This window comes from Sander lucioperca, chromosome 1 (genome assembly GCF_008315115.2).
Source record: "Sander lucioperca isolate FBNREF2018 chromosome 1, SLUC_FBN_1.2, whole genome shotgun sequence".
Classification (NCBI taxonomy): Eukaryota; Metazoa; Chordata; class Actinopteri; order Perciformes; family Percidae; genus Sander; species Sander lucioperca.
In genome coordinates, this window is record NC_050173.1 from 46,841,015 (window position 1) to 46,864,800 (window position 23,786).

The 23,786-nt window shown below is 41.4% G+C and overlaps 1 long non-coding RNA gene across 1 annotated transcript; it reads left to right on the forward strand.

Annotated features, from left to right (window-relative positions):
* Positions 1 to 1,110: 1,110 nt before the first annotated feature.
* LOC116062557 lies at positions 1,111 to 21,303 on the forward strand. The gene is made up of 3 exons (XR_004108039.2): positions 1,111 to 1,122; positions 2,993 to 3,000; positions 21,123 to 21,303. It is a non-coding gene; the product is annotated as an uncharacterized LOC116062557 (long non-coding RNA).
* The last annotated feature ends 2,483 nt before the right edge of the window (positions 21,304 to 23,786 follow it).

Sequence of the window (23,786 nt, forward strand, 5' to 3'; positions counted from 1 at the left end):
GTAACTGTATTCAAAATACCAACTATTTAAATTGTAACTGTAACGGAATACAGTTACTCATAATTTGTATTCTGGATACGTAACGCCGGTACATGTATTCCGTTACTCCCCAACACTGCCTGTCACTTCAAAAACAAAATAGCAAATAAAAACCAGTTGAATAGGTAGTCTGAATAGCTTGCTACCCTCGCTACAGAAATGCACAAGATAAAACAAACACAAACCATCAATTCATTTATAGTCTCATACACAGAACACCCATTACGTTTTTGAGGTGGCAGTAGCTCAGTCCGTAGGGAGTTGGGTTGAGAACCGGAGGGTCGTTGGTTCAAGTCCCCATACGGACGTGTGGATTGGTAGCTGGAGAGATGCCAGTTCACCTCCTGGGCACTACCAAGGTGCTCTTGAGCAAAACACCGTACCCCCAATCGCTCAGGGCGATGGTCCAGCACTGGCAGCCCACTCACTCTGATAGAGTGATCTGATCTCCATTCGTCCATGAATAGGTCGTGTGTGTGTATTTCAGGCCTGTGTGTAGTGATTTCTAGCAAATTGTAATTTCCCCACTGTGGATTAACAAAAAATATTTTATTATTTATTTTCAAGAGAAACAAAATTCAAATTTTGAGTCCACTGTAGCAAAGAGACTTGCGGGAGATGGCTTAAAAAAAGAAACGTCAAATTTAAAGAATCATAAGTGGATATATCTCGACTTTTAGCCCGCAATATGGCTAAGTGCTAGCCTGTCATTGTCATACTCAGATTCTGACTAGAATCTGAAACTGCTCCATTGGGCTGTGATTATGGGGTGTGTTTCAACCCAACCAGGAAAAAAAATGCCGCTGCACTTAATTGGATAGACCTCCAACCAATTAGAGTAATGGAACTCAACTCAACTGTCAACAGAACTCAACAACACCAATGAGACGAGACGGTGTATCGTCTCCATAGCAACCCCTTTGCACTTCCGTCCTAACTTCGACTTTTAGACTTTGTTGTAGCTGGATATATCATTTGTTTCTTCTAAATATGAATGTGGAGAACGTTAGTGATAGTGAGATGCTTGCTACAGTTGCATTTCTAGTGATGAATCGTCGAAAACACGTTTTATTTCTCTGATTCGTGGCTTTGTTCTAACGCCGCTGGGCGCTCTCTCTCTTCAGTCACTCTCTATCTCGCACGACCATATAACGGTGGACTTGAACAGCTGAGTCGCAGCGACACCATCAGCTGGTTTGACTCGAGCTGAGGCGGGCCGGTTGAGGATTTTAAAATGAACGCACTGTCGATATCTTCTATAACAGACGCGACGTAAACAAATTCAGTGTTTCCCACAGATTAGAAAGCAATTCATGGTGGACGAGGTGTGCACGGAGGGAAGGGGATGTGTGTGTGCGTGTGTGTGTGTGTGTGTGTGTGTGTGTGTGTGTGTGTGTTTGTGAGAGAGACGTTACTGTTGATCATCTGTCCATCATCATATAAAGCCCGCCCTCACAATTTGACTGGTCCGAACAGCTCTTGTTCGAGCATAATTGCTCCTCAACGGATCAAGTCCAGACCGAACCTTCTGTCCTCGAATGTTGTGGGCGGGGCTAAGTTCGGCTGGCATCCAGGCTAGGTAAGTGCTCCACTGGACCCTACATTTCCAAATTTTGACAGTGTGCATACTACTTGGTGCACAAACGAATAACACTGGCTAACAGTAACAGTATCTGCTGTTTAACATGTTCTGAAAAGAGACGACAACACGGCCCACAGTAAAGAGTGTTCTTGATAGGAAGTGGAGTTTGTGTTTGGTTATTCAGAATTTGAGAAACTCTATTCAAACTTTAAAATGTTAGGGTAGTATTTCAACTTTCAATCACATTAATACTTTTTGAAATATTCAACCTTCTTTGAGGCTTTTAAAAAAAAGCCCTACTGACATTTTTACATTAGTGTGTTTTGGATAGAATGTACAGACTCAGAGTTGGGGATCCAACTTGACTGAGTGAGGAGCAGCAGATGCAAATTTATTTTACTTTGCTATATCATCCACACCTTTAACTGTCATACATTTATTTTAAATCAAAATGTATGGAATGTTGTGTCCTTTCTAACGATACGAACAGAGCCAAAAGTTTAAGTCCGGTCCGATTTGCCCAGAAAAGGCCAGCCGGTGTTAGTGAAAGATTCTGTGAGGTGACAGATGCATAAAAGCACCTAGCAGCTCTGCGCTGCATTCTGTCTGCGATGGCAGCGTCAGTACTCTGAATCAGTGGCCACACGATGGGGAGCTGCTCCGTCACTGTGATGGATCCACATCCTGTTAGGTCCCATTGCGCTTTATGGACAGCATGGAGGCAAAATTGAAAGGACAGCTAAAACACTGGAGGGTGATGTTCATTTTTCTTTAACACTGAAGCAGCCAATACAAGACTGCAGCAACTGCACGCTGTTTTGATACAATTGCAGACATGCTGTTATTATAACCTTCATGAAATGATTCTCTCTTAAGCAGAGTACTTTTCCACCTAACAAGAAGCACAACAATTAAAGTTAAAATATTACTGTATATAAACAAAGGTCTGTCTTGCCACATCACTTAGATGAATTGGGCATTTATTTTAGGTTTATTCTCGTGTGTTCAGTGTCTTACTTCAAAACCTGGAGTCTGTGTTGCTTTATAACCGGCTTGTACTGAACTGCATGAAGATCCAGTGCTTACATTCTTTCCTCTGAGCTTTTCAGGGGCCCCCCTTGTAAGGCTCAGTGAGCTCTAGTTAAAAGTAGAAACATGTTTGCTGTACTGCCAGTGTTTTACACCAATCCTACACTCTTTAAGCGGTCACATACTGAGGCTGTAGGATGTTGGGGATTGACATTAAAAAATGGTTAATAATATCAATTTGAACAGCTTAGTATTCTATGCAAAAAAGGTATGTATAACGGCTTTAGAACACCCTACATGTTATTGTAGGCCCGGTTTAATATGCAACTTAATTTTATACAGTATATGTAGTAGGGGGTCCCTGCTTCGTCTGTCTTTCACTTAAGGGGTCCTTGGCTTAAAAACGTTGAAGCCCCCTGGTCTAATAAGGGATATGTCTAATTTGTTGTGTTTTTTTTAAGTTAAAAGGGCTGAGCCCTCTGCTGTGTTTTGACTACAACTATTGCACAGGGAATACGCTTCTGTAACCAATGTTGTGCTGTATGTAATATATTTTGTTTTTGGACTTAATTTGCAAATGAATGAATAAAACGTCAACAAAAAAAAAAGTACAATGTTGTGCCTTTCTAAAGGAGGCAAGGCAAGGCAAGGCAGCTTTATTTGTATAGCACATTTCAGCAACAGGGCAATTCAAAGTGCTTTACATGAAAACAGAATAAAAAATTTAAAACAGTTAAAATACAAGAATAAAAGTTACAGTGCAGTATAAGAAATGAAACATTAAAGAGCAATTAAAACAGTTAAATATATAAAAGCAGATAAAATCGGAATCTCTCTTTATATGCTTATATAGGTTGTTATACAGTGTCTACAATCCAACTTCATTCTTTGTTTGTACTTAGTGTTCCATTTTTGCCAATATGACAAATATCTCAAGCAGTCCGGTCCATATTTTTCCAACCATCTCACCCACAATGGGCCCAGATGCTTCGCACGGCTTTGAGCTTTCATTACTCATAATAACAGAAGCTAGTATACTTTTTTCTTACAATGTGATCGTCACCACAAGGCTCGGTTCTTTTTTCGGCAAACCTTGTAAAAACCCGGTACAGCCCTGCAGACAAAAACCTTTCAGTAGTCAATAACTTTTTCTTAAACTATCTTAGTTTTGAGGTTTGAGGTTGCACACTGCTCCAACAAATGGCAACAAACTCCAACATTCTAAAGTTGCCAGTTGTTGGCAATTGTCAGTTGGAAGTCTTTAGAAACCATGAAACCAACTGCCAGTCCACACTGCCCAGACAGTAACAGACAAGACTGACTTCTGTCACCTAGGCCTACCTTTTCTTATTTGAGTTTTGGTTTAATATAACATGGATGAAGTGGAGACCTTGTTGAATGTGGCCAAAGTGTTTTTTAACCCTAACCCTAGTAATGACACTTTTTGACAATGTTACGTTTATATGGCCATGGAAAGATGCGTACACAGACAAGCTGTCTCTTACGCCGCCTTTACACTGGCAGTTGAAATCAGCTCCGTAATACGCAATACGCCCCCAGCGGACGTCGTACTACACCGTTGAAAAGCTTCGGAAGTGACTCACAAAAATGGCAGAGAGACTAGAACGACTGATAAGTGTCTTCTCTATGACCTCTCTTATACAGATATAAATAGAAAGGCTGCTGCGTGGAGAAAAGTTGCCCAGGACGTTGACATGTCACGTTGGTTAAATGTGATATAGGGTATTATGTCAATAGTTCGATGTCTGATGCTAGCTAACTAATTAGCATTAGCAGGTTTGTTTATCATTTCCATAGCAACGCTGGAATTGTCGGATAGGAACCGTCCGTAGCCTTTCACAAGAGTTCCTGTCTTTTAGCCACGCTGTCTTTTAGCCACGCTGTCTCTTAGCCACGCTGTCTCTTAGCCACGCTGTCTCTTAGCCACGCTGTCTCTTAGCCACTCTGTCTCTTAGTCACGCTGTCTTTTAGCCACGCTGTCTCTTAGCCACGCTGTCTCTTAGCCACTCTGTCTCTTAGCCATGCTGTCTCTCCTCCACAACTGGCATTTTTTCTCAGTGTTATTTATCATCTAATTCTGGTTGTCAATGGACATCCAGAGTATAGCCATTGTCAACGTCTATTCTCAACTAGTTCTGGCTGTGAGTGGACGTATAAATTAAGGCCTAACTGGACATCATTTCTCAGTGTTATTTATCAACTAATTCTGTCAATGGACGTTCAGATCATGGCCTGGACGGACAGACAGGATATCAACCTGTTTTGTACGTCCACAGACGTCGCTTGCTCAGTGGGAATATACCTTAAATGATGATATAAATGGTGATAACATAATAAAACACAAGTCCAGAAGTTTCGAAGATGAATAAATATTTTCTCTGCCAGAAAAGTTGGATAAATCCAGGTTTAACCAGTGTAGAGAATCTTTACGACCTCATGCTGGAAGGTCAGGCATTGTTCAAACTCACACAACTTTATTTTAAATTGTAGTGGACATCCCAAAGTTTACAAAGATATCAAATGTCAGGCTGACGTTTAGAGGGGGAAAGTGTACAAAATGATGCACACATCTACAATATTTTATAAAAATACATGAGAAACGTGTACATATTTGATGAATCATAAAGTCTGAATAAAACATATTCATGATGTTTTATAACTTTCAATGTTTATTATGATGGGGACATTTAAGGGGGAAAAAGTAAACGCATGGTTCAGGAGGTTAACCCACAGATCGAATTGTCACAATCACGGAGCAACCTCGTTACTGCCAGGCCCTCCACATTACCGATCAACCCATCAGCCAGCTGTCGGAATATGCTCTGGGTCTCGTTAGGCCTGGAGCCCAGAGCTTCGTTTATTATCTAATTGGTTGCTGGGAACCTGGATCTCTGCAGGGACCTGATCTCTGCTGCCTTGTCCTTCGCCGTGGGCTGTCGGTTCAGCCGCGGCTCCGTGTGTCAAAGTCCCACAAACAATGTGCCTCCACTCTGTCCTTCTTATTGTCTAACAGGCAATTATCAGTGTAAACCAGGGCTGATTATTGTAGTCTGTTGCTGCAGTTGTAGTCTAAATGCTTTCACGTTGTGGCCTTCACTGAGAAAAAAACCCTGCCCGTTAACTGTTAATAGGCTAATTACAACTCTGCAGCAAGTCAGGTCGGAGCCGTATTAGAGGTAGGGCAGCTTGCTTTACTCACAGAGAGTAGAATCAGTCAGAAAACATTCTGCCACAGTTTATTAGGATGGTAAATACGGCTGACTGTGGTTTAATGGCTCCTTTCAAAGCAGCGTTTTCGGCCCAATCAGAAGGCAGCCTCATAACAGCAAGGGCTCGATAACAGACAAGATGGCTGGACACAAGCTACAAATGCCTGGCGAGTCATGACTAAAAGCTATAATGTAGAGAGAGGAAATGGGCTGGGTACTGAATTCAATACTTTTTAGGCACTGACTGAATTGCCTCTAAAGTATCGAGTATCGAAAAATACCTTGTCATTCAACCCAGTTTCAATACCTAAGGAGTAAATCTCATTAGGGTCAGTGAGCCAATAAGCACGCAGCATGCTTTTACCAAGATCTAATAATGTTTGTGATTGGCTGTCTGACGTTACACGTCGTAGAGACACGCAGGGAAGACTCTACGTTACACAGAGACGGGGTTCACGTAGTAGGAGCTGGCACAAATAAAAAAAATTGTGCCGAAATGTGTAATGTTGTAATTTCTTTTTGTTTAATTGAATTGGTATTGAAAAAAAATATCATTTAACAACCGGTATCAAAGTCACGGTATTGGTATCGGTATCAAATTTTTTACCCAGCCCTATATGCAACTTTCAAGACATTCAAACTTAGAAACAAAAAATAAAAGACACATAACAGATTACAGACACACTAGTTGTTGGGTTGCAATGTGAACGGTAGGTTTTCACACAGCGAAACACCAAGCAAATTTCGGCCAGCGAAATATTGCCTCGGGGGCGTGGTCGCGAAAACAACATGCCAGACCGCAACAGAACAGCGGCTGCTAGGCAGCTAGTTTGCTAGCAAGCTATCGTTGGTATTGTAGCTTGTGAAATTCGTGTTGATACAAGCGTCAATGTTCGCCAACAAAACATGTAATCAAACAAAGGCACAAGTAGCCTAGCTGCCTGGCTAGGCTTACAATGAATTCCAATGTCCGAACATGCTAGCGATTAGCCTGTCGGCTAGCTGAAAAGTTTGAGTGTTTAAACTAACATATACAGTGGTCTATTTAGTGGTGTATGTGCCCTGACTAAGTTTGTGTGTCATATAAATCACAATTTGTGTTGATAAAGTACCAGTGGTCGTGTAGAAACATTTTAATCACATACAAATTTTCATGATACAGCGCTTATAACCTCCGCCATCTTGGTCAGACTTTTTTTGTAACCCCCGCCTTCAAACACAAACATGCGGACCTGATTGTTTCTCGAGTGGTCCTCATTTGAATAAAGTTAAACTTTCTATGCAAAAATAACAAACTACTTAAAAGTAGATTTCTTTCTGGCGTAATTATGTTGTATTGGACCGGTGCATCGATTCGTATACCCATCGATACTGGTACTATCCCCAACTTTTTGCTAACGGAAAACTATAAAAGTTTTCGAGTTGAATAAAGCCGTGATGTACCATGCTTGAAATCACGATTATTTAACACGATTACTCTTTGACTTTTGGAAAGCTGTTGCATTTCTTGAACTTAAAAAAACAGTGAATCAGTTAGACAAATCAACAGTGAAAACACCTTGAACTGTGACATTTCCCTTAATACTTCTCCTGTTTGAACTTTCTGAATTCCCCTTCAGAACACAAGACAAAATAAGAGTTTAGCTGCAAGACGTAATGTGCAAAATAATTTTTTCGATTACATTGTTTTTGTGATCGTTTAGAGCTGAAATCAAAATTTGATTAATTGCACAGCCAAAGTTGTCGGCTAAGAAAGGTGTCCGGCAGAGGTTTCATTGAGGAGGTTAAACCAAGGGGGGTAAGCGAGCCTCCACAACGCGTAGCTCCTATGGAGCCATTTTGATGCTAACAAGCCATCGCCTCCCGTTAGCATCCCATTGACTCCCATTCATTTTGGCATCATTTTGACAGCGAATAACTTTACATCTGAAGCGTTTAAAGACTTTATTTGTCCATTGTTTATTTCTAAAGAAACACGACAATGTATAAAAGGCTCCATTACCTTGTACCTCACATTATGGCTCCGTAGCAGACGTTTTTATAAAAATAGGCTAACGATTGTGTCATAACCACGTGCATCGCACAGTAGAGAAATTACCGTATAGTACAGGAGAAGCTCTCAGGCAGTTTGGACTTACATTAGCTGTTTAAGTTTAATTACTAATGTTAACTATCATTTTAGTGATCAATAATTAGCCTGTGTCTATGTTATCTCCTTACATATACCTACGCTCTCCGTCTCTGCTAGATTGGGAATGATTGAGATTTCTCTTGGCACAGCTACCAGAAGACTTCCAACTTTCAGACAGGTTGCTCACGTCACATCTACGTCTTCAAGCTCAGTTGGAGGCTGCTCAGTAACGCTCAGCCATCACCGGAAAAGTGCTTCTGAAATACTTCACTGGTCTCCGTGGAAGTCTGCAGCGTCACTTTGTCCATTTTTCAACTCTCTATGGGTTAAACATGTGAGGTAATGCCAGAAAAACTGTGATTCTGATGAGCTGTGAATTTTCATGGTTTCCCGAGTCGCTGATAGTTTCTTTGTTGAATTATGAAACGCTCTGTATCTGGTCTCTGACAACACGGAGCGAGCGGCTCAGACACCTTCAGGGATGGATGACTTTATTCTGAGCAGCGAGCTGACCGCCCCGCCTCCGCTCCATCTCTCTCACACACACACACAGACACACACACACACACACACACACACACACACACACAGGCACACACACACACACACACACACACACACACACACACAGGTCTGAGTTGTGAACTGGGGCGTCCATCTTGGCCAGTCATCTCACCGCAGGCCTGCGGAGAGAGAGACGTCCTTCCGACAGCAAAGGTTAATAATTCTGCACCTGACTCTGTGGGACCCGTCTCGCCACTACAGCTATGATTTAATCAAACGGAAAGAGAGGTGAAGCCCAATGCTGCGCTGCCCACAGGCCGGCCTGACCAAATCACAGACACAGAGTCCGAAATAACAGAGAGAGGCAGTCAGCAGGGATGGACAGAGATGACAAGAAGATATGAAGGAAATAAATTGGATGCAAAGGAAGACAGTATCCAGTCCAGTATTCCACTTTTCCTACATTGTAACTTTTACTCGACTGCACTTATTGACAGCTGGAGGTTTTGGAAATCATAAAAGTAAAAAAAAAAAATCTTATGTCTCCAATAATCATTTTTATTATTTCTGCATTAGACCGGGCCCATTCTTGACTTTGATTTTAAACATAATATTTTTGCAGTTAGCATATAAACAATACATGAATTCATGTACTATTGGGTCAATTAAATAGCAGTTTAATATCTGGATTGGTGAAAGGAATAGTTTGATTATGGATTAAACAAACACATGTTAATCACTGAGCTTTAAGGCCCTGACACACCAAGGCGACCGCGTCGGCCGAACAGCCAATTCATCTGATTGGCTTAAAAATGAGAGTGATGAAAACAAACAAACGACTGTAACAGGCACACACAAGGCTCCTTTCATTGTTTATCTTATCTGATCAAACCAATACACATAAGAGCTGTCAAAACTGGTCAAAAATGGAGTTTGAATGTTCCTTCCAAACACATTATTTCCATAACATGGCAAACGTACAACAAGATATACATAACTACTTGTGTAGGTGTATTTATTCCAACAATTACATGTCTTTTAAAAGATCTCTACATCCGCTCTGCACCCACTGTAGGGAGAATTCTTTGCCGAGAGAACAGATGGCAGCCAGGGAGAGGCACAGTCAGGTTAGCCATCTCCCCGCTGTCTTCCCGGCGGGGAGCAACGCAGAGGGACCGTAGGCTCTGCTCGGTTCTGCCGCTGATCGAGCAAACGCTGTTTGTTGTGGGTATCATAGCAACGTTAACCCTCCCTTTGTTGAATGACGAATAGAATACCGCCGCCTGCTGGTATGGAGAGTTATTTCCTCTCACGCAGGCGTAGAACGTACGTGGTACTTGGCCGTCGTCTGGAGTCTCTGCGGTGTGTTCCGGTGCTAATTTTTGACCCAGATAAAGGCGACGATGGCCGACATCAGCCGACACCACAGTCAACCTTTGTCGCCACTGGTATTGTGCATGCTGACTCACTGAAATAGCTTACTGGGACACTTGATGGAATTGAGCCATCGTTAAGGTTATCAATTTAAGCTGTGCTTTTCCCACTATGACAAGTCAAAATGTCTGCTATGAAAAAGGTCCATTAGAGGTGCCTGTAGGTGGATTTTGTCACCTTTGCCCAGAGCCAGGGTAGTAGTTTGCCTCTATTCCCACTCTTTTAATGCTAAGCTAAGCTAAACGGCTGACTGTTGGTGGTGGCTTTATATTTACTCTACAGACATCAGAGGTTGTATAAATTTCAACATCTAATTCTCTGCAAGAAAGTGAATATGTGTATTTCCAAAAACTATTCCTTCAGCTATGAATCTCTTTTCAAATTGTGTATTTGCTCCCTATTTTTTAAATTTGTAATCTTTGCTTTGACTTTGTTGCCTAAAGTTTTGAAAGCCAAATATTTATACAGGATTCAAAAGTTTTCAAGGATTTGATTCACTTTATTGGATATTTTGGTAATGGTATTTCACTGTAACTCGCACTGGAACTGACCTTTATTATCATTATCGATTAATCTGCCGATTATTTTCTCGATTAATCTTTTGGTCAATAAAATTTCAGAAAATGGTGAAAATGTCCATCCCAGTTTCTCTAAGCCCAAGGAGATGTCTTTAGATGTCTTGTTTTTTCAGTTCTAAACCAATAGATATTCTGTTCATGACATACAACCACAGACTGTATATTATTAATGGACAAAGCATCCGGTTCGGCGAAGTGCTGGAAAATGCAGAAGTGCTTTAAACCAGCATTCTCTCTGAATTCCTGCAGGGGGAGACTCCTTAAACCTGCTTTCTATCTGAATACCAGAAGGGGGAGACTCCTTAAACCTGCTTTCTATCTGAATTCCAGCAGGGGGAGACTCCTTAAACCTGCTTTCTATCTGAATTCCAGCAGGGGGAGACTCCTTAAACCTGCTTTCTATCTGAACTCCAGCAGGGGGAGACTCCTTAAACCTGCTTTCTATCTGAATTCCAGCAGGGGGAGACTCCTTAAACCTGCTTTCTATCTGAACTCCAGCAGGGGGAGACTCCTTAAACCTGCTTTCTATCTGAATTCCAGCAGGGGGAGACTCCTTAAACCTGCTTTCTATCTGAATTCCAGCAGGGGGAGACTCCTTAAACCTGCTTTCTATCTGAACTCCAGCAGGGGGAGACACGTGCGGTTGCAAAAGGAGTTTGGTTTCTGTAGAAGTCTATGAGAAAGTGACCCACTTCTCACTTGATTTATTACCTCATTCAGTCGCTAGTTTTAAGTCTTCTGCAACACAGAATGATGTTCATTTTTTGAATAATGGTCTTGTTGATTTTAAAATCGGGGATAAAGTTGTGTTTTAGGGCGTGGCTATGATGTGATTGCCAGTGAAAGTGTGTAACGTAACGTAGAGTGTAAGCAGCTCCTCCCTCACGTCTAAAATCGTCACATCCACAACCAGGTTGGCTGCGCCCGTAACGGCAAACTCGACGACTCACAGCAGATCTCCTGAAACCAATGGGTGATGTCACACATGCTCTGTCCATTAATATTATATAGTCTCTGTATAAAACAGAAAAGAGCAGGAAACCTCCATATTTGTGGGCTTGACAACTGCATTTTCTGCCATTTTTTTGCATTAAAAAATTACTTTAATGATTAATCAATAATCAAAATAATTGGCCATTAATTTTCTATCAATTGGTCGACTAGTAGTCTATATCCACGACGTTCCACTTCCGGGATTGCTTCTGTTGCCGACAGAAAGACGCCCATGACGATTGTGATTGTTTTAAAGAAATGCCAATAAACCAGAGCATGTTTTTCTCTCATCACGGAATGCTGTGTGGACTAGACAGACCCTCCTCCGCAGCGATGTGGAGGAAGGTCTGGCAAAGCAAGACTAGTCAACTAATGACAAGTAATATTCATAATAAGAACGGAAAGGTTTTTCCTACTGCTTAGCATTGTTCCGAGTAGTAAGAAGTACTTGTATTTCCTTTGCCATGCACTGTGGGATAACAGTATCTATGAGTTGAGTCAACTTAACATCAGAAGTTTGACAGTTTTCAGGTGTGAGCACACTATTAAAACCTGCCTTAAATCAGTATGCAGTAGAAGTAAGAGATAAACAGTTCAGAAACAGAGAGGTGAAAACATGAGGGGAAGGAAGACAGATCAGAGCAGTGCATGGCGGGATACTATTATGACAATTTAACCACAGCAATCAATGCTGCTGTTCTTATCTCCCATCAGGACAGATTAAAGAGCTGAATACAAATACAAATATTTTCCACTACGTGTTCACAGCTTTCCTTCAGGTCGGCCCGCTGCTCGGAGCGCATCACGTGTCTCTAATGATGTAAACAAACGGTTCACCTCATCTGCAGCCAGAGCACAAACCAGCTCTTAAACTGCACCGTGTTGTTGATATGCGTGGGCGTGTAATGGAAAGCGGTCCGGTCTTGGCGTTGATCTGAGCACATTTTGGGCAGAGAGCCCGAGCCGCGGACAGCGGCGACCGCTGACATCACTCCCTCTCCGTTCCCGGGACAAAGTCTTGGCAGAGTGAGTGCGTCCTCCGTGCCAAGCGGAGAGAGGAAAGCCTTTGAAGCTCACAACCTGTCTGATGTGCTTTGACCTATGATAATAGCACTGATATGTTTGATCTTTAGTTCTGAGAAATAGAAAGAAAAAAAATTATAAAAAACATATGACCTTAGGAAAGTTTTACACTCGATGTTGAGCTGGAGAATAATAAAATACACTTAAGTAGTTTGAATGTATCCACTATTGTACCTGCATGACATTAATTCCTTTGTGTCGTTATATTTCGATGGTCTGTAACATTCATTATGTGTTTGATGCTGATTTCAAAGAGAGACATTCACAAGGTCTCTTTTGAAAATGACATTATATACATTACAATGACACTGTTTGATCACCAGTGGCATCCTGGAGGAAGAGTTCTGTGAGCAGGACCCTGTTATGTTCGCAAGGCCAGGGACACACTGGCCGCTGAAGCAGAACCTTTTTCATTTCGGCGCCCACGTTATCCAATCTGTCTGTTAGTACCAGCTGTCGTACCAGGAGCGGAGCCACCGCGCGCTACTGCGAATGTTTGGTCTATTTCGTCTGCGGGACGCAAGCGAATGTGTCAAGCCACGTAGGTAATCAAACACAGGAAAGCCTCAGCGCAGCCGGATACTTTACAAAATAAAACAAATTTCAAAATAAAACAAAACTCAATTCCTACAGATCTGTTGATTAAATCAACTGATTAGTCGACAAAGTCCTGAATGTTAAAAACTAAGATTTTTTTTAGTCCGGAACAGCCATACTTAAGTGACATTTGTGTGTTGGCGTTATTTTGTCACTCACTAGCAGTAGGATAGATGGAACCGATTACCTCCAGGATCTGTGCTAAGCTAGGCTAGCGGTGGAGCCGTCGGACAGAGTTACAACACGCACAGAGATGAGAAGGGTATGTATGGACTTATCTAACTCTGGGGGTTACGGTGAATAAGACAAAGTCCCAATAAGTCGGCGTGTTCCTTTAACATGTCGGGAATCCCGAAGTTTCCTGTTTGAAACAGCCAAGGTGAGGCGTCTTCTCACTGATCAAGTTCGTCTCACATTGGTTATTGCAGGGATATGCCTCATTCCTATTCATTATCATTGCAGGCTTATGGAAATATAAATACATATCCAACCCAAAACTAACTTTACCCTGTTACCCTGGACTTATCCTACATTTTTATTTCAGTTGTTCAAAGATAGGCTAAACATTTAAATGTGTTAATAAGCTAGAGAAAAGTAATTTCGCTCGTTATTTTTGATTCAGATTTTAGATTATGGGAGGTGATCCACAAAAGCCTATATGGTCGGAACAATGGGATGTTGGAGCAGAGGGTTTATTTTTTCGAAATAAAGGGACGTCGGACTAGTGGGCTGTAGGACCAAAGGGAATTTTTCGGGTTATTGAGAGGTCGGAACAATGAAGTGTCTGAGAAATGACATGGCACTGTAAAAAATTGACAAATCGCATGGATAGAAGACTGAGTACTAACCATGACCGGTAAACTGATGTTCATGTCTAAAGTCAGTCAGCCCCTGTAAACAATGTTCCATTGTGTAAAGAACGAAAAGGAAATTCATCTGAAAACTTTTTGTTCGTGTTCGTATGGTCGTGTAATCTGGTTTTACACACCTTTTCTGCCTCGGAACACGTATCTCACCTCCTGGTTTAGGCTGATAAATAGGCTGTGATTACACACAGAAGCCCCCCTTTGTGCACCTGTAAATGAAAATTAATAACTGTCGCGCTAATGGAAAGATTAATGAATGTAAACGGTAACCCTGCGAGTTTCCACAATGCATATTTACATTAAAAACACACATTATTCCAGAGAGCAGAGAGAGGGTGAGCTGCATTTCGCTGCGGTATCTCTGCTAACTCTTATCATCCAACTGCTAGGCTTTATCAGCTGTGAGGCTCCGGCACAACGAGAGCATATCTGCTCACCACAGAGAGCAATATGAAAATTACTCTGCTTTTATAATCATAATTCATGCATTTTTAAATAAATGTGTTTTGGTGCAGGCTGACTCAGTACTTTCTCTGTATTTTCCTAGAAGTACCACTCTTCTAGTTCATAACAAAACTGCTGGGTTCAACACGCTTATTAAAGTTAGTCATAATGGGTTTTTTTCATTAAATAGAAAGTCTTTAGTGCAGAATTAAAAAGGCCTACACTTCTTTTCCGAGCCATAAGGCTGTAATGTCTATTTAATCAACAAGAGATTAAATTAGGTATTGGTGTGATTATAAAGCTACAGAATAAAGAGAATACATTTTCATTACACTTTCATTAATGACTAATGCTGGAGGCCTAAATAAAATCTGTTCTTGTCCCCCTAAGTGGCACAAAATGCACAGAAAGGAGTCCTGATATGGGGACATCACCTTGTATTAAAATCTGATCTGAGTGATTGGATCACAAGTGGACAGCTCTTGGTACGGATGTTCCCAGCTGGCAGTACAACTGGTCTCAAAAAGTGTCCAGAGTGACTACTTGTGATCGGATCTCACTTCCCTGCTCTGTATGCAAGAAACTGTCTTCCCCCAAAAAACGCTCACAGACTTTGTTTGTACAAGCTGCAGTTACGACCTGTATTTAAGTTTATAGTGGTGTTGCCCTCTAGTGGCAGAATTAGTTATGACGGGAGCAAAGCAGGAAGTAAGGTGACAAAGTATAAGAGCATTACATTTCTGCGTAAGGAGGAAGGTTAGGTTGGTGGCTGGGTCAAGACAAACATAGGACTTTGGGGGTCTACGTCCTGTTTGAAAATAAAAGTAAACTGCAAGTTATTTTTTTTAACTAATGAGCTATGCTCCCCAAAGAGCAAAATGGTTTAAGTCAAGTAAGTCAGTCTTTTTTTAACTTAACGAACGTCTGATTTTAACTCAAACCACAGTCTTTTTTTAAACTTAACAAAGCAGTTTTTAAGTGTGTGTTAATAAATGTCAGTTGTTATTCTCGCAGTAGTCTCGCTTTGCCAGACCTTCCAGCACAGCGCTGCAAAGGAAGGTCTGGCTAGTCCACACAGCTTTCCTGGATTTGCTCTGGTTTATTGGCATTTCTTTAAACCAATCACAATCATCATGGGCGGTGCTAAGCTCTGGACAGAGCCACGGTGCCTCTGCAAAAAAGCCTCAGGAAGGAACTTGTTTTGGTGGAACGTGTACGTTCAAAGGTTGTTGTAGTCGTGCAACAGAAAACTCAGATTGGACAGATAGTCTAGCTAGCTGTCTGGATTTACCCTGCAGAGATCTGAGGAGCAGTTAACCATAGTCCTCAGGAATCCACCGGAGTTTAGAACGCCAACACAAAGAAAGAGGAAGGGGACGGACATCCGGCCGAAAAGAGTGAATTCTTGCATAAATCAAACAATATAGACACGCAGTGGCTACTGAACCACTGTCTGTCTGTGTGCCGACATAAGAATGTCTACTGTCGGGCGGCGGGACTTGCAGGTAAGAAAGATGTTTTTAAAAGTCTTGGTCACTTGACTGACCTCAGACAGTCAGACCACTGACATTTAACCTACTATGGCCTGAGACTTGCAGCTGAACACAGAGATATTGATAAAACAAGGACATTACAATGTTTTTTTTAACACTTACAGATAAACGGAGTGAGTTATGTTATGAGCTTTGTTATCTGTTATTTTGATTTGAAATGGTGTTTTATCAATGCATGTATCTGTGCTGTTGTCATGTCACTAACCTCAATCTACCTGTTTGAGTAGAGATAGGTGTTCAGCTCTAGAATCCAGATGGTTTTAGGCAGCCGTAGGTAAAATTTGTAACTACTGGGCTTCACAGACGTATGGCAGTCATACCATTTATAGTCACAAAAAAATAAAAACATCCCTCACTAAAAAACATGCCTGAGGATCCGGCCTCAACCCGGAACAACCACCTGCATTTGATAAGAGGACCTTACAAGTCTCACATTACGATAACGTGGGCAGTAATTCAGAAATATATTCAAGGCCTTAACCATGTAACACCTGCGGGCGAGCAGCAGGATTTTAAAATGAATTCAGAAGCTCAGCAGCAGCATGAAGGGAGGCAAAGATGAGCTGCTGCAGAGCGAACAAAGTGTTTATCACACAGTCTGGTTTCCTGCAGGCTGTATGAGTTGCCGGGATCCTCTGAAGAGGTTTTCAGACGCGAGAAGAAAAAGTCGGGGATCTCCTTTGGAACATGTGAGCAGACGGAGAACTGAATAGTTAAAGTGAGGATTGAAGCAGAGGCGGTTTAGAAGTGAGACGACCCAACTTGGAGTAGTTTCCTGTCTCTGTGCCTCGTCGTTTGTCCACCGCCACGCCTCTTTAGGAGACCAGCGGCAGGTCCTGAGTGTATTGATTCCAACGGGAGAAGTGAACGTGAACACAGATTTTCAGCGATTCTTTCGTCCCATAGTCACCAAAGTAAATAGCGGACCCATTATTCACAAGCCACATATCTCCAGAACATTCTGACACTAAAATGGCATTTTTCAGACGGACACATCAGGAGAAAATTAACTTTGTTTGAGACCTGTTTCTGTCTCAGGACCAAACTCTCGCGAGATCTGGCAACACAGAGAAGCTAATGTCAGCTAACGTTCGTAAATGCCCTAACAAAACTAATCTCTCTGATGCTAAATATGTCTTTTGGCTGTGTAAATATCTAATGTTAGCAAAAGAAATTATAAAGGGATGGTTCGGAGTAATTTCACCTTATTGCATCTCGTAAATTACCCCGCTAATAATGCCCGGAATGAGCATACACCTTTGGTTCCATTAGTGCCTCCACTAAGCCATTCGGCTGGTAGAGCTAGTTCGCCCAATGTTCGATTACTCCGAACCATCCCTTTAATAAATTATACAAATGTAACTGTTCATCCATCCGCGAGACGTTCAAACGGGGCCACGCCCATTTAGGAAACAGGAAGTGTGTACCATTTTATACCGTTGGCGCTGCTTGAAATGTGCTATCGTTAGTATAGCAGAGATCTTTAACAGGGGGTCCGGGATCCCTAGGGGGTCCTCAGAGTCACTGCAGGGGGGCCTCCACATTATGTTTAAGTTTTTGCATGAAATAGAATGTCTTAACATAACATAATTCTAACATATTATTAGCAAATGTAAATCCCCACTGATGATAGGGCTTACTGGCCTATAGGTAAGGTAGTCACTAAGATAGCCATCCACAGATACAATATATCCTAAAGATTCACTGAGCCACATGTATGTGTAACATTAAAAGATGATTTATGAAATCATGCCAACAATTATTATTTTAATAGCTTAGTAATCTATACAAAAGGGTTTGTATAAAGGCTTTAGGCCGCCCTACACGTTATAGAGAGCCAAAGTCACACCCTTCTACTTTCGGCCAATGGGACCTATCTTTCGAAAAAATATGAACAAGAGTCAATGGAGAGATAATTATTATTTTTTGATCCCGTTTGAATTGAGCCATGGACACATATGATGTTCGTCAATTTAAAAGATAATTTTTCAACCGAAGAAAGTTTATTGTTAAACTGTTGAAGTATAAGTGACTGTGAAAATACGTAATTACAAAGACTTCACACTTCAATGTCGCATGGATGACGTCTCTCTGAAGCTACGATGTCTGAGTGTATCGTACCGGGGATGTAACAATGAGCAGAGGATCTTGCTTGTTCTTTTGTTTATCTGCTGAAAACACTGGATAAAACACATCAGGTAAGATAACGTTACATGTGATGTGGAACAGAGCTAAGCTAGCTAGCTAGCAAGTTGAGCATCAAGCTAGGTGACATAAATTGTGTGAGACGAGAGATGTAGTTCACTGAGTGGTTTCACACATAGACTGTATATAAGAATGGACCAACAGATCCCGTTGCTCTGGACGGAGACCAGTGAAGGATATTAGAAGCACTTTTCCGGTGAGCGCTGAGCGTTACTGAGCAGCCTCCAACTGAGAGAAACAACGTAAATGTGACGTGAGCAACCTGTCTGAAAGTTGGAAGTTTTCTGGTAGCTGTGCCAAGAGAAATCTCAATCATTCCCAATCTAGCAGAGACGGAGAGCGTAGGTATATGTAAGGAGATAACATGGACACAGGCTAATTATTGATCACTAAAATGATAGTTAACATAAGTAATTAAACTTAAACAGCTAATGTAAGTCCAAACTGCCTGCGAGCTTCTCCTGTACTATACGGTAATTCCTCTACTATGAGACAGTAAGTCTCGTGGTTATGACCCAATCGTTAGCCTATTTTTATAAAAACGTCTGCTACGGAGCCATAACGTGAGGTACAAGGTAATGGAGCCTTTTATACATTGTTGTGTTTCTTTAGAAATAAACAACGGACAAATAGAGTCTTTAAACTCTTCAGAGGTAAAGTTATTCTCTGTCAAAGTGACGTCAAAATGAATGGCAGTCAATGGGATGCTAACGGGAGGTGATGGCTTTGTAGCATCAAAATGGCGCCATAGGAGATTCGAGCTCTGAAGCGAAGCTTACCCCCTTGGTTTCACACCAAACTAAGTGGTCATATGACAAACCTACGGCTAACTGAGACTTTCTTCGGCTGAAAACATTTCTTTTAAATTGACGAACATCATGTGTAATCCATGGCTCAATTCAAATGGGAAGAAAAAATAATTTGCCTCTCCTCGTTCACTATCGTTCATATTTTTTCCGAATTAAGGTCCCATGAGGTCCACCGGAAGGGGCGTGACTTCGGCTCTCTATAGTAGGCCCAGTTAATAGTTTAGTAGTGCGTCACTTTTTGATATTAATGAACGTCCGTTACATTCAAGCCATTACTAAATGAGTTGCTACAAAGCTAATTCAGACTCTCAGCTCCACAACTCTCTCTGTATTTCTCAGCAGTTTCACTTGCCAGACTTTATATCAGTATGTGACTCTGAGAGCCACTGACCAAGCGGGAGTGAGAACGGGTTGACGTAACACATGTACGTCACCAAAACCATTTCCTTGTTTCTAATATGAAGACGAGACGTGTGTGACTCAAACGTCTCACATTTACCAACAAAACGTACAGCGCAAGGCCGTGCAAAACATTTCAGACTGTCCCGCCAACCTGTATACATTTTAACATCAATGTACGCTGTAACGTTTTTTTCACTCTAAAGTCGCTGAAAGCAGCTGCCGTTTCAATCCTGTCGGCTATCTGCAGCGGGCGGGGCTGCTGCTCAGTTCCCCCCGCGCCACACCATGGATGTATTAAGAGAACACACACACAAACACACACAAACACACGATGGATGCAGGAAAAACCAGAGATGAGACGACACAATGACCTAAATTGAGAACAGCTATGCTTGTTATTGTAAGTGCAAGTCCAATAAGTACTTTATCAAACCGTATGAATGTGTGTCCCAGCCCAGGCCAGGATAGGAAATTAACTAACAATGTAAAGATCAACAAGCCACTGACACATGTTCAAATAAAATAAAATTAAATCCACCAGCCATTTTCATATTATACCAATATTTGCAGCATCCTGAGCCTTTTTGGTCACTAGGAAAACTCAGCCCAGAATAGTTTCTTGCAATTTTCACTTTCACTTTCTCGCAACTTAATTGCAACAAAAATACAAAAGACATTGTATCTTTTATTGCATTTTTTTTTCAAAGCTCCCGCAAAATCAGGAATTATGGGCCGCAACAATCTCAAAAAAAGGCAGTGAAATCCTGGAGGGACTGGTAGGGGGTCCCTGCTCTGTCTCTCTTTCACCTAAGCCGGGGTCCTTGGCTTAAAAAACGTCAAAGACCCCTGGCATAGAGGATCTTTGATTAAAGGATGAGCGGGGTTTCCTGAAGTATTGTGTCCTAGGTCTTAAATAATAATAAAAAAAAAAAATGTTCCTTTGTCCATGTAACTCTTACTCTAATGCTCTCTTTTTTAATTCCGTGGTGTTGTAGTTCTTTCTTTCACTAGTCCAAATATAAATTTGCTGTATTACGACTACAAATGAGACATGCAACTTATATTGCAGCCAATCAGCTTTAGTGTTATTGCCGCAAATCTCTTTCGGATTGTACCACGGACATAAAACAGATTTTATTCTTCGGCTACGGGGAACTGCAAGTTAAGCGTTTTAGGGCTTAGTTGATGTTGTGATAAAGGTCTTAAATTTGATTCATAAAGGTCTTAAAAAAGGTCTTAATTTTTGACTTGGTGAAACCTGCAGAAACTCTGAAGAGCATGCAGCTGCTCCTGCAGTTCAGATTCCTCTGCTGTGGAGAGCAGCTGAGGCTGAACGCCTCTCTGACTGGACTCCGGCCAGCAGCCGCGCTCCTCTGCGGCCGAGTCGTCTCGGTTCATGTGTTTGGGTTTCCACGGTTTCGGGTTCCACCTGTGGGAGTGTTCAATTAGAGAGACTGACCGCCTCGATCGATCTCAGACGGCAGTTTGAAACTTGGCCAGGTCCTGTAAGAGTTTGATCCAGCAGAGGCTCCGCTCAGCGGTTTTTTGAAGTTTGGCTCACTCTGCCGGCAAATCTACAATTCCTTCAGACAACTAGAAAGATATTTTATCATCTTATCACACATGATGGAAATACTCTGCAGTGAATACAGTGGTGTGAAAAAGTGTTTGCCCCCTTCCTGATTTCTTATTTTTTTGCATGTTTGTCACACCTAAATGTTTCAAATCATCAAATTAATTTAAATATAAGACAAAGATAACACAAAATGCAGTTATTAAATGATGGTGTTTATTATTAAGGAAAAAAAAAAATCTAAACCTACATGGCCCTGTGTGAAAAAAAGTGTTTGCCCCCCACTGTTAAAACATAACATGATATAATTCTGAAAGTTAAAATATGTCCTGTATTATTGTGGGATAAAAACTTTGAAAATCACTAAATAAATTGTTAAAAAAAGACAAACAAAAGACTTTTTCACACCACTGTAAATGGTGGATAGAAGGAGGAGGAGACAAGACAACATGACATCATGACTTCACGTAAACATGCACGCCACTTTCTAAAGCCACGTGGCGTGTTATCTGTACGCATTTTGAGCTATCCACGTGTATGTCTACGCCGTATTGAGAATGAGGACATACGTCATGGTAGCTTGCTGTCACATGACGATTTGGGAGGTGTCTGAGCCCGCCCACCATTTTGGAATCCTATGCTATCGGTTGCCAGGGGCAACAGCGTAGGAGCGACACAGAGACGGAGCAGGAAAGACGGCTCGAGGAATTAGCATCACGGCGAACGGGTTGGTGTTTAGGAAAACAATAATGGGGTTGGGTTTAGGAAAAGAGGAAAGCAACGGTTGACTTTAGGAAACGTGACATGCGGGACACGATCCCCAGTCTCCTGGGTGAAAGTCCTGTGTTGTTGTTATTTTTTTTAATTTTTGGGCATTTCTGCCTTTATTGTATAGGAAAGCTGAGACATGAAAGGGGAGAGAAAGGGAGGAAGACATGCAGGAAAACCGTCACAGGTCAGATTTGAAACCTGGACCTTCTGCGTCGTGGAATAAACCTCTGTAAATGGTCGCCCGCTCTACCAACTGAGCTAAACGGCCACACGAAAGTCCTGTGTTTTACCCATCCTCCCCCCCGACCAACCTCCCTACGCAGATTTTCGCCCTGTCATACTACTCGCTACGGCGTCAATTCACACGCAATCACAAGGTAATGTAAGTCAATGGAGGCCAAACGGCGTTGATAAACACGCTAAAAAGCGAGTATGCGTCTTGATAACATACATACATACGTCATTTCATGAGATCAGTCTGGACAAGAGGAGAAGAGAGAGGGAGGAAAGAACGGAAGAAAAGAGGGAGAGGAGGATAAAGCATGAAGAGGAGGATGAAAAAGGTGGTGGCCGAGAAGAGGAAATAATAAAGGAGAGGAGATAAAAGAAGTATAGGTGGAGGAGGCAGCACTGAAGAAGAGGTATCTTTTTTTTTTTTTAAACATGCTGTGAATCAAACTTGGGAAATAAATATAGATATTGTAGGTTATGTGTCACAGGAATGTATGGCCTCCTCAAATTACTAACTCATGTTTAAATACGGCCTGCTTTTGGTATCTCCATTTATTAATTTGTACTCCAGAATTTGTTGATACATTATTGGACTGCAATGAATATTAATGCTGATTATTTCCTCAATTAATCAATTTACTGTTTGGTCAAATACATATAATAAAAGTAGAGAGAAATGGCTGCACAAAACATCTTCCAAAAGCTTGTATTGCCCATTCAACAATCTAAAATCCAGAAAGATTGAATTCATGCTTAAAAAACACTTACAATTGTAACTAAATGTGGCCTTTATTCCACTAACATGTAGGGCTGGGCGATGGGGAGAAAATCAGATATCACGATATTCTTGACCAAATACCTCAATATCGATATTGCGGCGATATTCTAGGGTTGACAATTGGTGCTTTAACAAAATATCTTCACACTTAGATTTTAGATAAATAATCATCAGCAGTGTTGGGAACGTTACTTTAAAAAAGTAATTAGTTATAGTTACTCACTACTTGTTCCAAAAAGTAACTGAGTTAGTAACTGAATTACTCTATAATAAAAGTAACTCATTACTAGGGAAAGTAACTATTTGCGTTACTGTTAAAAAAAAAAAAGTTGCTATATGTCAAAGAATTTGGATTTTTTTGAGCAGTTTTTTTGTTGGGAAGCAGAAAGATCTAGCTTCTGCTGCTTGGAGGACTTTGCTCCGAGTCCTTCTTTGCTAGTGGATGGCGAGCTATCATCTGTGGTGGAGTGTGGTGGAAGTTTTTCTTGTTAACAGCAGGAGGGTAGATTAGAAACACAAGAAATGAAACTAAGTTACTGAGAATGAATCCAAAGTTTAGTCTTTGAGTATTTATTTATATTTATAAATATAGGAACACGGTTTCACAAGTACAACAGCACAGTGGGAAAGTGTATTCAACGAATGAGAGAAAGCACACAGTATATATGCATCTTCAGTGAGATAGACAAGGCATGTCCCTCTTTTCTAAACATGACTCACACATTTCTTACAATCAAACATGGTCAGACATTCAGGAGCCACCTCACTTCTTCCCCTCTGTACCACTTTCAACCCCAAAGTTTAGACATCCCTTTATCTCAACTATGTGAGAAGTCTCAACTATCCAGGCAGAAATAACAGACAGTTTAGGGTGACCTTATAGTCCCTATCTGTTCAGCGTACATATTACGTTCCCAGACTTGGTGACTCTTACTTTCAATATGTGAGAATAAG